Source organism: Callospermophilus lateralis, chromosome 16 (assembly GCF_048772815.1).
Source record: "Callospermophilus lateralis isolate mCalLat2 chromosome 16, mCalLat2.hap1, whole genome shotgun sequence".
NCBI lineage: Eukaryota > Metazoa > Chordata > Mammalia > Rodentia > Sciuridae > Callospermophilus > Callospermophilus lateralis.
The window spans coordinates 64,988,087-65,002,176 of NC_135320.1; positions in this window are offsets into that span (position 1 = coordinate 64,988,087).

Here is a 14,090-nt window from a genome sequence, read left to right on the forward strand (position 1 = left end):
TACTTCACTTTTAGATTTAGATAGATTTTCATTACTTATGCATAAAAAATAAGATGATATAACTTATTTTCGTGAGTATTGATTTGCATCTTTTTGGACCTCAGGTAAAGAGAATTGATTTAAATATATTTGTCAGCTTCAAGTATGCAATTACCATCAGTCCATGCATAACCCATCTCTTATTTATTCATTTTGCTTATTTCTTGTAGTCTCACCCCAACTCCATTTCTCTTTCACACAACCAGGGACCCATCTGATATGATTATTAATGCCATTTTTGTATATGCTCTTAAGCATTGTGAGTGGTCATTCTGAGCACATATAATAAATTTGTATAAGTGGCACCATTTTATTACCATTTCATTAAACACTATGCTTTTAAGAAACATCCAAATTGTTATTAGCATGCAAAGCTTTCATTTCTTCTGCTGCATTTACCACATGTTATATATACATTCTTCTAGTAATTGACAACTAAATTGTCTCCAACTTCTTAGCATCAAAAATAATGTTGTAATTCTTCCCCTAAAAGAGTCATTTAAATGAAGGGAATAAAATGAGCTTTCTGCAGACCGTGGTTTATAAGATGAGAGATGTAAGGTCCTGTCATATATATAGAAAGATAAGTTGAATGAAGCCAGTAAGATATGGGAGTTATAGATCATCTTTCAAACTATAGTTGCTCATCCTCTCCTGGTGGAGGCGGGCTGGACCCCGGCACTCTCCAGTATGGAACTTACTTATTTTGAAAAATATAAATAAATAACAAAATGTATTACATGTTTAGGTCAGTAGTTTGTAGAGTAAGTTCCCATTCCTGATCATCTACATAATTTTCCAACAACTTTTATTATATAATGAGATTGCAGTCATTTGGTCATGTCTTCAGGCTCCATTTTTTAATTCTAGTTCTCTTGTTGTTTCCAGTACATTGGTAGTTGCTTCTTCCATTGAAATCTTGAACCTATCAAAGTCATCCATGAGTGCTAGAATCAACTCATTCCAAAATCTTATCATTAATATAGATATTTTGAACTCCTCCCATGAATCATAAATATTCTTAATGTCACCTAGAACAGAGTATCCTTTCCAGAAGATTTTCAATTCACTTTGCACATTAGAGGAATAGCTGTATGATAACAATAGCCTTACAAAATGTATTTCTTAAGACTCTTAAAGGTCCATTTGTTTCTTGGTTCACAGAGTACAGAATGGATGTGGAGTTAGCAGGCATATAAACAATAGTAATCTCATTGTACATCTTCATCAGAACTCTTAGGGTATTAGGTGCATTGTCAATAAACAGTTATGTTTAAAAAGAAATCTTGTTCTCAGCAGTCGTTCAAAACACTGAGATTATAATATTCAGTAATCACCAAGACTTCATTATTCTATTTATGGAGCACAGGAAGATTAAATATAGTTCTTAAGTGGCCTGTAATTTTCAGAATGGTAAGTGAACATTCTCTTTGACTTAGTCATCAGCTTCCTTAGCTCCTACAAGAATGAACTTGTCCTTTAAGCCAGGTATTGACTTCTCCTCTCTGGTTATGAAAACCTTAAATGGTATATTTTTCCAATATAAGGCTGTTTCACCTACATTTAAAAGGTGTTATTCATCAGCTATTGCAGCTACATCTTCTAGGTGGCTTTCAATAGCATCTCCATGAGCATTCACTGCTTCACCTGGCACTTTCACATTAGAGATGTGACTTCTTTCCACACACCACATAAACCCAACCTCTGCTAGCTTCACACTTTCTTCTGCAGCTTCCTCACCTCTCTCAGTCTTCATAGAACTCCGAAGAATTAGGGTCTTGCTCGGGATTCAGCCTGCCTTTAAGAGAATGTTTTGGTTGGTTTGATCTTCTATGTACACCACTAAAATATTTTCCATATAAACAATAAGTCTTTCTTTCTTATCATTCATTTGGTTATTACAGTAAAACTTTTAATTTATGTCAAGAATTTTTCATTTGTGTGCAAAAACTTTTGAGCAAATTGGACCCCTAAATTGTAGCCTTCAGCTTATATTGGCTTTTAGTGTGGATTAAATAAAAGTCAAATTTAATCATTTCTAGATTTTTATTTAAAGTGAGAAATGTGATTCTTCCTTTAATTTTAAAACCTAGAGATCATGTAGGGTTATTAATTAGCTTTATGTTAAAATTGTTATGTCTCAGGAATAGGAAAGCTTAAGGAGAGGGAGAGAGAGAGGTGTATTAATGGTCAATGGAGGCCTCAGAACAGTACAACATTTATCAAATAAGTTTGCCAGTTCCTATAGCCTAGATTTATGGCACCGAAAACTATTATGATAATAACATCAAAGATCAGTGTTCACAGTTAACCATGACAAATATGAACAATGAAGCAATCTAGATATTGTAAAAATTATCAAAATGTGACATATTGACACAAAGAGAACACATACTTTTGGGAAAATGGCACTGCTAGAATTACTTACCACAGGTTTTCTAAAATCCTGTAGTTTGCAAAAGATGCAGTGTTAGTGAAGTTCAATATTACGAGATGTGTGTATGTGGATAGTAGCTAGACACACTTCAGAACCCTGAAAATCAATCTTTCACTTGATTATTTTGCTGATTTTAATGGAAAAATAGCAACAAAATCTTCTTAAAGAATCAATTTTTAATTAAATTTATTGGAAAAATTCATTAGAATAAGGTACATTAAATATTAATATCAAACTTAAAATTATATTTCTACTTTTTAAATTATTGCTTTATTATTGAAAAGTGTTCATGTAAAACCCATGGAAGTATGATTTTTTAAAATTATATTGATTACTTAAATAGTGATAAATTTTAGGGAAATAGTAGATAAAGTGTGACGGGTTTATTTCAATCATGTTGCAGAAATTTGCATAGAGTCACATAGGGAATAAAATATCATCAAACTAAGGAGAAATTATGAAAATAAAAGTTATAACTAATTTTTTTCAATTTATATTTAAACAACAATAATCTGGTTATTACTATCATTAATTTTTCCAAAGAAGTGGCAAGAATTGAAAGCATTATTCATTCATTAACCTAAACTCATTTATCTGTGGAATAATTGCAACATTTTAAACAATATAGAGCCTCACTGCTTTAGCCTAAGATCTGTCTTCCATAGACCCCTTATCAATTAGTTAATCTGAAAAATCTCCATGAAATTATCATCAAAATACAATGCCCCTCATGATATTTTGATATTTTTTTTATTTTCAGGGGAAATATAAATATTAATTTCAATGATGACTTAATAAAATTATTTTTTCCTCATTTAAGTGCTCTAAAATATTAGAAGAATGAAAGGTCATAAGCCTGAGAATGAGTTTCCTCTTCAGAAGTGCTCTGAATAACCCATAAGATTCTGGGGGAACAGTGCAGAGCTTTTAAGTTTTATTGCTAAAAGTCTTGTCCCTTTCTCCTTTTGTTTCATAAGTAGCCCAGGATCATTAACTGAACTGAACTTATCACTTGATGCAATCTTCAGAGAGCAACAGCAATATCAGATTGATATAAAACTCTTCCATTCTGGGTCTTCAAGTGTTTTATTTTTAATGATTCAAATAGACATACCATAAAAGAAATTGATTGCAGGTAGAGATGGGAAAGGATTTATCAATGGGTGGTAAGTTACTGGTATATAGGAATAAGAAGTTTTGGTGAGCTACTGCATAGTACGGTGACTATAGATAGCAATTATGTACTGTATCTTTCAACAAACTGAAAGGATTTTAAATGTTTTCATTATAAATGTTAAATGTTTGAGAAAATAGATATGTTTACCTTGTTATAAATATTACCCAATGTATACATGTTTTGAAATATCATGTGGTATCCCATTTACGTGCAAAATTTTTGTGTATCAATTAAAAATAAATTGGTGATAAATAAATACAATGCTGTTTACATAATAAAATATAATTTAGTTTATGCCTTTAATGTATAATCACAAAGTACAAATGGTAAGTAGAATTTTTGAAAACCAGCTAACAAATACAATCAAATATACTACTTATCTTTATTTCATTAGAGAAGAATTATTAGAAAACAATAATGGATGAGCTGGACACAGAGGCTTACACCTGCAATCTCAGTGACTGTGGAGGCTAAAACAGGATGATTACAAGTTTGAAGCCAGCTTCAGCAACTGATTGAGACCCTATCTCAAAAAACAACAAAACAAAACCAAAAAGGGCCAATAATGGAGCTCAGTGGTAGAATATCTCATTGTTTCATCCTCAGTCAGTACCAGGAGGTGGGGTGGGAAGGTATAAGAAAATTAAAAAAAAACAATATTATCAATAGAATTTTTTGAATATCGAATCTGTTCCAATGTGTATGTCTGCAATGGTGATTTCTTTAATGTTGACTTTGTTGTTTCCTCTCTCCCTCCCACTATCCCTCCTTCCTTATTCCCTTCCTTCTTCTTTCCTCACTTTCTCCCCTATTTCTTCTTCTTCCTCTACTTCTCGTCCCCTCCACACTCTGTCTGGATTTAGTGTATGACAAGAACTCTTGTAACATTGGTACTGTAGTTGTACATACCATTAACCTCAATTTTACACTCCAGTGGGATCATCAGAAACTGTGCTAAACTATGATAAATGTAAAATAAACCAGTGTGACAAATAATTACTTGAGGAAGAGGAGGAAATTGCATTATCTTGATTTAAAACAAATGTTTGAGTCTATACCCGATTCATGAGAGGTTTGTAGAGAAACAATGATTCTAGGATTAATGCCTTAGGCTATGGGAATATTAGCAGAAAATCTCTTGGACTAAAAAACTTCAGGCATGATTAAAGCATTAAAATAAGGAGAAGTTGTGAGAAAGGGATTGGGTAATGGAAAGATTTTAAAGAGATTTAAAGAGATTCTGATTTCATATCTACTGAACCCTTGATTACCTGTTTAAATATAGCTTCTATTACCCATTTTCCGTATTTCTCAAATATCTTCTTTTTACTTTTTATTTTCCTTTATTTTTTTGTTTTGACATTTCAGAGGGAATTTCATATTTTTTCCTACTACTTTTATAGTTTTTTGTTGGTACTATTATATTTTAAATCACTGATATATATATGTATACATATATTCATATATGTTATATATGAATATGTACATATATGTTTATATTTCTGTTTCTTTTTACTGTACTTCAATTTTGTTTTATAATAGAAAATAAAATATAATAAAGAATAAAGAATAATCTTTGTTTTCCCTCATGGTTACAATATCCACCGAAATGTTATATCCACGTTAATGACATAAATTTATTCTTACCTAACTCATTTGATATAGTATTTTTAAATCAACCATATTGGAATGAAGATGACTAAAAATGGATCTCTCTGTAGAAAAACTTAATGGCCATGATGCTGATGGCATATGTCTACAGAAAAAAATTAGGGTCTATGACTTACCAACATTAAATTTTCCAATCCATGAACATTGCATGTAGTTACAAATACTGGACATTTTTAATTGCTTTCATCAGCTCTCTTTTGGTTCTGGATATAAGATTAATTTTCTCATATGTTGAAATAATAGTTAATTTAATATTTTTCTTTAGTTTATTAACCTGGAATAATATTTTGTAAAATTTTCAAATGGTAAATAAGCCTTTTATTTGTTCAATGAAACTTTTCAGTAATAATATGTTACAAATTTAATTTTTCAAGCCTTTATTTGATATATGCTAAGAATTTGTCATTTATAATTTGTCACACACACATACACACACACCTCTACCCCCGTATGCTAAGGCCATATGCTTCGGGCTTGGGAAAAAAAATCAACTTTTCCTCCATTATACTAAAGTGTATAAAATTTCTTGATTTCCAGCATTTCTCCATGGTTTGAGTTTCTGAATTTTATTTAATTAATTAATCAATCAATTACTTTTGGTGCTGGGGATTGATCCCAGGGTCTCACATGCTAAGAAAAAAGTGCTTTACCTTTGGATTAAATCCTAATCCCCAATCCTAAATCCCTGAATTTTACATCAACATAAAATAGTTCTTACTAATTTTATGGAGATAAGGAAACTAATCAATTTATGAAGGGGACATCCTTTAAAAACTTGCTACACAAAATTACTCAATATCTTTTAAATGATCATTAGAAATGCATAACACCAGACCCTATTCCAGGCCTACTAAATAAAAATGTTCATGTTAGTGAGTTGTTATTTTTTTGTTGTTCTAATTAGTTATACATAACAGCAGAATTTATTTCAACTCATCATACACAAATGGAGCCAAACTTTTCATTTCTCTGATTGTAAACAATGCAGAGTCACACTATTCATGTAATCATACATGTACATAGGATAATAATGTCCATCTCATTCCACCATCTTTCCCAAACCCCTCTCCTACCCTCTGTCTAATCCAAAATTCTTCCATTCTTCCCTTGCCCACCCCCCAACCTAACTGAGTTTTATACATGAGTGAGAGCATTAGATATCAAGAAATGCTGCTTTAGATGATGGAGCAAAGATTGATCTGCTGCTAATCATTTTCAGTGTTCAGTGCCTTCATAATGTTCAGGAACTAATTTGTCAAAGAAACATCTATTCAATGGAAATACATTAACTAAAAATCCAAATGAATCCTTTATTACTCCCAAAATAGGCTTCCCTCTTGATAATCATGAGTTCAATACTATCACTTCACCTTTCTACACTCAAACTCTGAAGAGGCCTTCTAGAGCCCAAAATACTTCTAATTCTAAACCAGGTATTCTTTCAGAACAGAGAAAATCAAGGCCCAGTATGATTCTACCATTTAAAAATTGACTCATTTTCTGCCTTATATGATTACATAGAAAGGGAGGACTAAGTTCTTTGCCATTATTGGGGCCATTTCTGAAAAATAATCTCAGCAGTGTAGATTCAATTACTTATACCCTACATATTTTACCCTCTTCTTGGGGATGCATTATCACATTCTTTTGAATATATAAGATAAAGGACTTCATATTTACTCTAAACATATATTAATACTGTGCATATTTATTCCAGGTATAGATGTACCTTTTTAGTTTATGCGATTTTCCAATTAATATCTGAATATACTGATAGCATTAATTACATCGTCTGTACTATTTTAAATTTCTACAAACCAAAATTTCTATATTCTCAACATTAGTAGGTTTTTATATAATTTTATTTTTGATCACTGAGATCACATAATAATATGACAGGTTCAAAGACATGGGGCCTATTATAGTATAATAATAATTGCAAATAATTCAGTAATGGATGAATATTTATACTTGCGCTTCAATTAAGGACATTTCTAAAATGTGTATCAGTACAGAGTAACGGTGTAACCATATTATAGTCATTTATAGTATGTGTTTAAATTTTCCTGTCAAAAAATGCCTAGAGACTTTCCTTTTTCCTCATGTTTACTTGTCACTTTTTGCTTGTTCAAGGAAGGGCAAAAATCATTATTTTTCTGTTCCACAGTCACTATTTGTGAGCTATTATGATATGTTTTCTGTTTGGATAGATTTGCAATGCTTACATTTTGCTTGATACTGTCATTGGACCAAATCCCCAAATGTAAAGAAAGAATCAGCAAAACTTGTCAAGTTTTTCCTAGCATTGGATCAAAATAGGTAAAGTCAGAAAATTTTCAAACCAAATTGGAAAAGTGAAAAACAGCCTAGAGGCAATAAAACTCTTAACTAAAAGAGGAGTTGGAGGCATCATCACAAAATTTGGGAGAACACCCTATTATAAATTGAGTATACAGAATACAAGAACTGAGTGAGCTGATTTTATGCTGTTCTTTTCATTGCAATGTTCAACACATCTTTGCCTGTCACAAGTGTGAGTCAGAATAAACTCATATAGAATGCATCTACCTACATGCTTTCAATTTGTTCAGTTGTTCTTTTCACCAACTTTTTTATTAATTCATTTTTAAAATGATGTATGATTATTATGGTTTGGATGTGAGGTATCCCCCTAAAGTTCATGTGTGAAACAATGCAAGAAGGATTAGGGGTGAAATGACAGGGTTATGAGAGCCTTAACCCAATCAGTGAATTAATGGACGGCAGGTGGGGTGTGACTAGAGGAGGTTGATCATTGGTGGCATGCCTTTGGAGTATATATATTGTATCTGGGGAGTGTAATCAATCAATCAATCTCTCTCTCTCTCTCTCTCTCTCTCTCTCTCTCTCTCTCTCTCTTTCTCTCTCCTTCCTAGTAATGTTCTGAGCCAGTTTCCTCTGCCACACTCTCTCACCATGATGTTTTGCCTCATCTTTGTCCTAGGAGTGGAACTGGCTATCTATGGACTGAGATTTCTGAAACTGTAAGTCCCCAAATAAACTTTACTCCTCTAATTTATGTCATGTCTTTTTGGTCAAGGCTGTTAAAAAGCTGAGTAAAATAATGACCTAGTAAAATATTCTCAGAGGACTTACTGGATAGAATGCCATATTTCAAAATATTTATTAAAATTTTTATTTATTATATTTCACTAACTTTAAATGGATCAGTATGATATTATCATAGAACTCAGAATTTAAAAAGCAAAGAAACAATTATGAAAAGTCATCTTTAAAAAAAACTCACTCCTACCTCTGACCCTCATACCTTCATGTATGAAAATATTAAATATTTGACTGAAAATTATGTTATTTAACAATAAAAATATACCTAACATATTACAAAGATAATTCAATGTCTGTATGCCAGAGTATTTCAGTCAATAGATTGAAAGTCTATTTTATTGAAGATATAAATGCTACATCTTAGGTCATGTCTTTTCTAATTCCATAAATTGATAATTTGGTAATGAGGAGAGAGCACCAATTTATAAGACATCAGATAGCATATTCCATAATCCTAGAATTTCAAATATAATTGCAGTTTTTTTCCTAATCATTTAACAGATTTTTATGTTAGTATCCTGATCTATAGAATGGATTTGTACTTCTGTGTGTATGTGTTCATGTCTTAACTAACTTTTACCATAGGTAATTAAGTTAGATAAAATTGAGTTCCATTTCCTACTTAACCATTTATTATGTCAGTAATAAAGAAAAACCTTATACGTTTTTGAAACTCCTCTGTAAAATGCAATTATTAATATTGTACCATATCATTATAAATTCCATATGAGATAACAGATGTAAGGTGAGTATTTGAATTTTTATTTTCTACCTAAAAATTTGGTGTACTCATTTCTAAATTTAGATATCCCTTTTAAAATACTGTCTATGTCTACAATTATGGTCTAATATATTCCTACAGCCTTAGGAAAAAAATAGAATAAATGTTAGAAAAATTGTGCCTAAATACTTAATTTACATAGAGCACATATGTTCTAGATGAGATCTAGTATATTTGTGTATCTACAGATCTACTAGATCTATATCAATAGTGTTGTAAGTTATCAACAGAATTTCTATGTATAGTAGATCTAACATGAATCTATTTACATATGAAATCTCTTGCTATAGAAAGAGAAAAAGTGGTAGCAATGACACATAGAATTTGGAAATTGTACTTGAAAACAATTTCTTTATAAGACCCAGCACAACAACTTAGAATACAAAGCAATATTCCATATAAAATCCAAAGTTGTGGTGTGATTCTGCTGATGTTGGGAGACTTCAAGGAGTCAGGGATGTATCTGTGGTCTGCTGAAGGTGGCCAGCAGGGATTGATGATTTGGATTGGAACTTTGTGTTAGTTTCTGAACATACATGCAGGGTATTTGCTGTGAAAACTTCTATGACTTATCTCTAATTTATATGTCTTAATTTTCTGGCAAAATGGTTCAGATTTATTTTCATGATGATGGCAGGGGAGCAGGTATAAAGTAAGAGACATTTTATGGCTTAGGTCCTGGGAAGATGTCATTTTTATTTTTTTTTTCTATTGGCATTGATACAAATAGACATTTCATATGACATTGATGCAAACCAAAAAAAATCAGATCAGAATTAAAGGGTGGAAAAATAGGCTCAACACTTTGATGGTAAGATATTAAAATAAAAATGGCAAACAGAATACAGAAAGAGATGGAAAACTAGAGCTATTTTAAAATATACATACCATTTGGGCATGGTGGCACAGATCTGTAATCCCAGTGCATCAGGAGGCTTAGGCAATATGATTATAAGTTGAAAGCCAGACTCAGCAACTTAGTGAGACCCTGTTTCCAAATAAAATATAAAAAAGGCTGGGAATGTGGCTCAGCAGAAAGTACCCCTGGGTTCAATACCTGCTACCCAAAATAAAATAAAATACACACACCAAAGCAATATAAACAAAATTGCTGAGGGAGAATGGAACAAATTTAAAATGTTACTATACAGTTGACCAAGAGCATTTAACATAGAAGAAAAATTCTATATTTTCATAATAATTAAAAATATCCTGAAATGGATGCTAATTAAAGGACCACAGTTTCACAAAATCATATTTATACATATTAAATGGCAATAATTTTCTCCTAGTAAAGGTATTATTGATTTAATAGAGTGATTTATTTGTTTATGTATGTGTATAATACACACATACACACACATAGAAACCAATATGTAATTTTACAGTTTACTTATTTTCACAACAGAGCAGAGTAACTGAACTGAGGAAAACTTTACTCCTTTTCCTACTTATATCTAAATTCAGGATCCTTCTTCAATATTTGAATGTTCTTCTAGCATATCTTTCTTTTCCTTTGTCATTTCTCAAGTTTATCATATCATGGAAGAAAAGGGAGAAGTGATGAGACATTTGAGTGGCACAAAGACTACTGAGAAGTGGATAGTCTACTCTTCATTTAGTTATTCTTTATTCTGATAAATGATTTCCTTAATTTAGGGGGAGATGAGAGAGAGACAAGATGGAATTCAAATATGCTCAGGATCACTGGCATCTAGTAGTTTTTTTAGAAAAAAAAATATTTTTTTAAAAAAATCAGAAATTAAGATAAAAATTTCATTTATAGATGACATTAACACAAAGTTAAGATAAAATGTCAGGTGAAAAGCCATAGAATCACTTGGCCCAGAATTGACCTCAATGGTGGATGTCAGGAAGCTCATGGATCCACCTACTATCGATAGCCCTAGGAATGATGGACTTCAGCTTGGTACAACTGCATGTACTGTGAGATGGACCTCTATAGAGGGAGTACAAGTGTGATTTTTCAAACAAGGAGAAGCATCCTGTTTGTGCACAAAAGTATTTGAGCTTAGATGCCAGTAATTTACAGAAATTATGGGGAATGACAACTGCTTAGTGTCTGAAGTTGCGTCTATAAGGCTATCTGTTGTGCTGAAGACAGTTCCATCTTCCATCAAACTAGTTGCCAGGAGACCTGGAAAATGCAGAGTAAATTATGAAACAACTGTTCTTGTGCCTCTAGAGAAGAAAATAAAGATGAAATAATTTAAAAAGACTATAAGTTATCCCTATGCCATCACCTCATTGACAGTTTCAAATGAAAAAAATAGGATTGATTTTGGGGTATAATAATAGACATATCACTAGAATAAGCTGTTTTTTTCACAATCTTTGTACATATATTATTCATAGCTTTCAAATAAAATGTTCTCGTTATGCATTATCTCCCCAATTTAAAAACTAGAGAAATTAAGAATAGGTGATTTTCTAAATACCTCACCATCAGAAAACGACAGCTGAGGTCCATACAATTTTATAACCTCTAAACCTAAATAATTGCTACTCTAAAATTTCAGGAGCACAGGAAAATTTTCAGCCAAGAGAAAGAAATAAATATATTTTCTAAAGACATACGTGGAATAAATATTAGCAAAGAAAATAATAGTCATTTATTTACCAGATAATAAGTAAATAGATGCAATTGAATTGACACCTGAAGAAACAGGAAATCCATCAAAAAGAAAGAAATGGCTACAATTAGTGACATCCAGTTTCTTTTTTCATATCTTTCAGTTTAGTAAAAAGTTCATTCTTAAAGCATGTGATAGTTCAGCCATGTTAATATTTGACATTCTATCTATCAACCATCCAACTTCCCCAATCATTAGTATTATTAAAATTGCCCATATAGAGAAAGAACCTGAGTTAATAGACCAGTACAGGACCCAGCTTAGTGAAAGGAGGTAATTCAGTGGGGAACTTCATGATCTTGCTGAGTTAAAGAGATGGATCTGGGTGTCTGTGCAGGCTAAGGTAGCTTGACTTGCAAAACGTAATACAACAATCTCAGAGATTGTTGTTCTGAGAGAGTTAAATGGATATGTGGAGGATACCCATCAATTTCTCCCCTCAGTATCGACTAGCTAATACTTGTGTTGAATCTGCACAATGCTGGAAAAATAACACCCCAAATAAGTTCTTTTACTTATTTCTCAAGTATATTCTGTTTCATTAGCTAGAGCAGTGAGCAAGTATATTCTGTTTCATTAGCTAGAGCAGTGAGTATGACCTCCCAATCCTATGGACAAATGGGTATGGTTCTCAGAAGGAAACTCCCTCAGTAGTGCACCAAAATGAGGATACTCAATCTACCTAAAACCTTAAAAGCCAGCTTTAATAAAATCAAACTGCTGTCAAGTAATTGCTTCTCAGAACAAAACTCAAGAACATGTATAGGAATATATAAATCATCCAGAACTCAGAGAGGTAAAATGTCAATGCTAAATTATATATTTTAAAAAAAACATAAAAATAAGCTGAAAAACACAACCCATAAAGAGAAAAATTAAAGGATAAAGTCAGGCCCCCAAATAATAGGGATGACATTATAGCAGAAAACAAATTTGTTTCAAGTGCTTGGCCAACCAACCAGGTATTATTGGCTTCCTGTATTTTCCTATTGCTGTTGAAACAAACTACCTTGAATTTAGTCTCTTAAAAGCAGTGTATATTTATTTTATTATAGTTTTAGCAGTCAGTATGAAATGAGACTTATAGGGCTAACGGCACAGTGCCAACAGTACTGTTTTCCTTCTGGAAGCTCCAGGAGAGAATTTCTTTCTTTGACAATTCCAGTTTCTAGAGACTTTCTGTGGTCCATTTCTCTGTTTTCATTCCCAGCTTTGTAGCATCTCCCTTCTCTGACCTCCTGCCTCTGTTTTATGAAAACACGTGTGATTATATTGGCTTTCCTGGGAAATGGGGATAATTCCTCCAGCTCTAAATCCTTAATTTGATCACAGCCTCAAAGTCCCTTTTGCCATATAGGATAGCATATACATAAGTTTCTAAGATTAAAAATGGGGATCTTTTTGGAGGGTACTCTTCTGTCCACCACTCTGTACCTCTTTCCAAGAAACATGGTCATTTGGATGTATTTTCTTCCAATTGGGTCATTTCACTTTTCTTTCCTTCATGCCATTTCTATGACCATCTGAAATACTCCATGAGTCCACTTCCAACTGATGTGAGCATACTCCATAAAATGGCTTAGTCTTTTTCCCTTAATCTTCATATCTGGCATTATGGAATTCCTTTTTTTTTTAATACATGTGGTAATGATGGGGAACTGATGCAGCAGGAGGTAGTGTCATGAGAGTCTGAGTCACCTGCTCATACCCCTCTGTCCCAGCCTATTCAACTTGATTACTTATTATATTCCATCTTTAGTTTACACACACATATAAATAACACACACACACACACACACACACGTACACACACACCTACACATACATACACACAACCACACTCCTTATTGGAATAGTTTTTTCAGTTTTTTATTCTAGTAATTAAATAGAAAAAGCACCCACTTGTGTATCTATTAGTTTTATATTCCACTTATATATTTGTGTGTTTGATCATTTGTAATGCATAATAACTGGATGCATATGATTTGATCATTCATAATGGATTTCCACTGCATATGCATTATTGTTTGGTGGATCATTATGCTAGATTACTTTCAGATTCACCTAGTTCCCCATTATTAAGGATTTAAGATTCATCATGGTTTTGTACCAAGCAATGACTTGGTTCCTAAAAGGGAAATATTGATACATGGAAAATAATATAAATTTGCCAGAGAACTCAAAGTTTTTAAAGCTGTGGTTCTACAATGGAGACTTTCCTAAGTC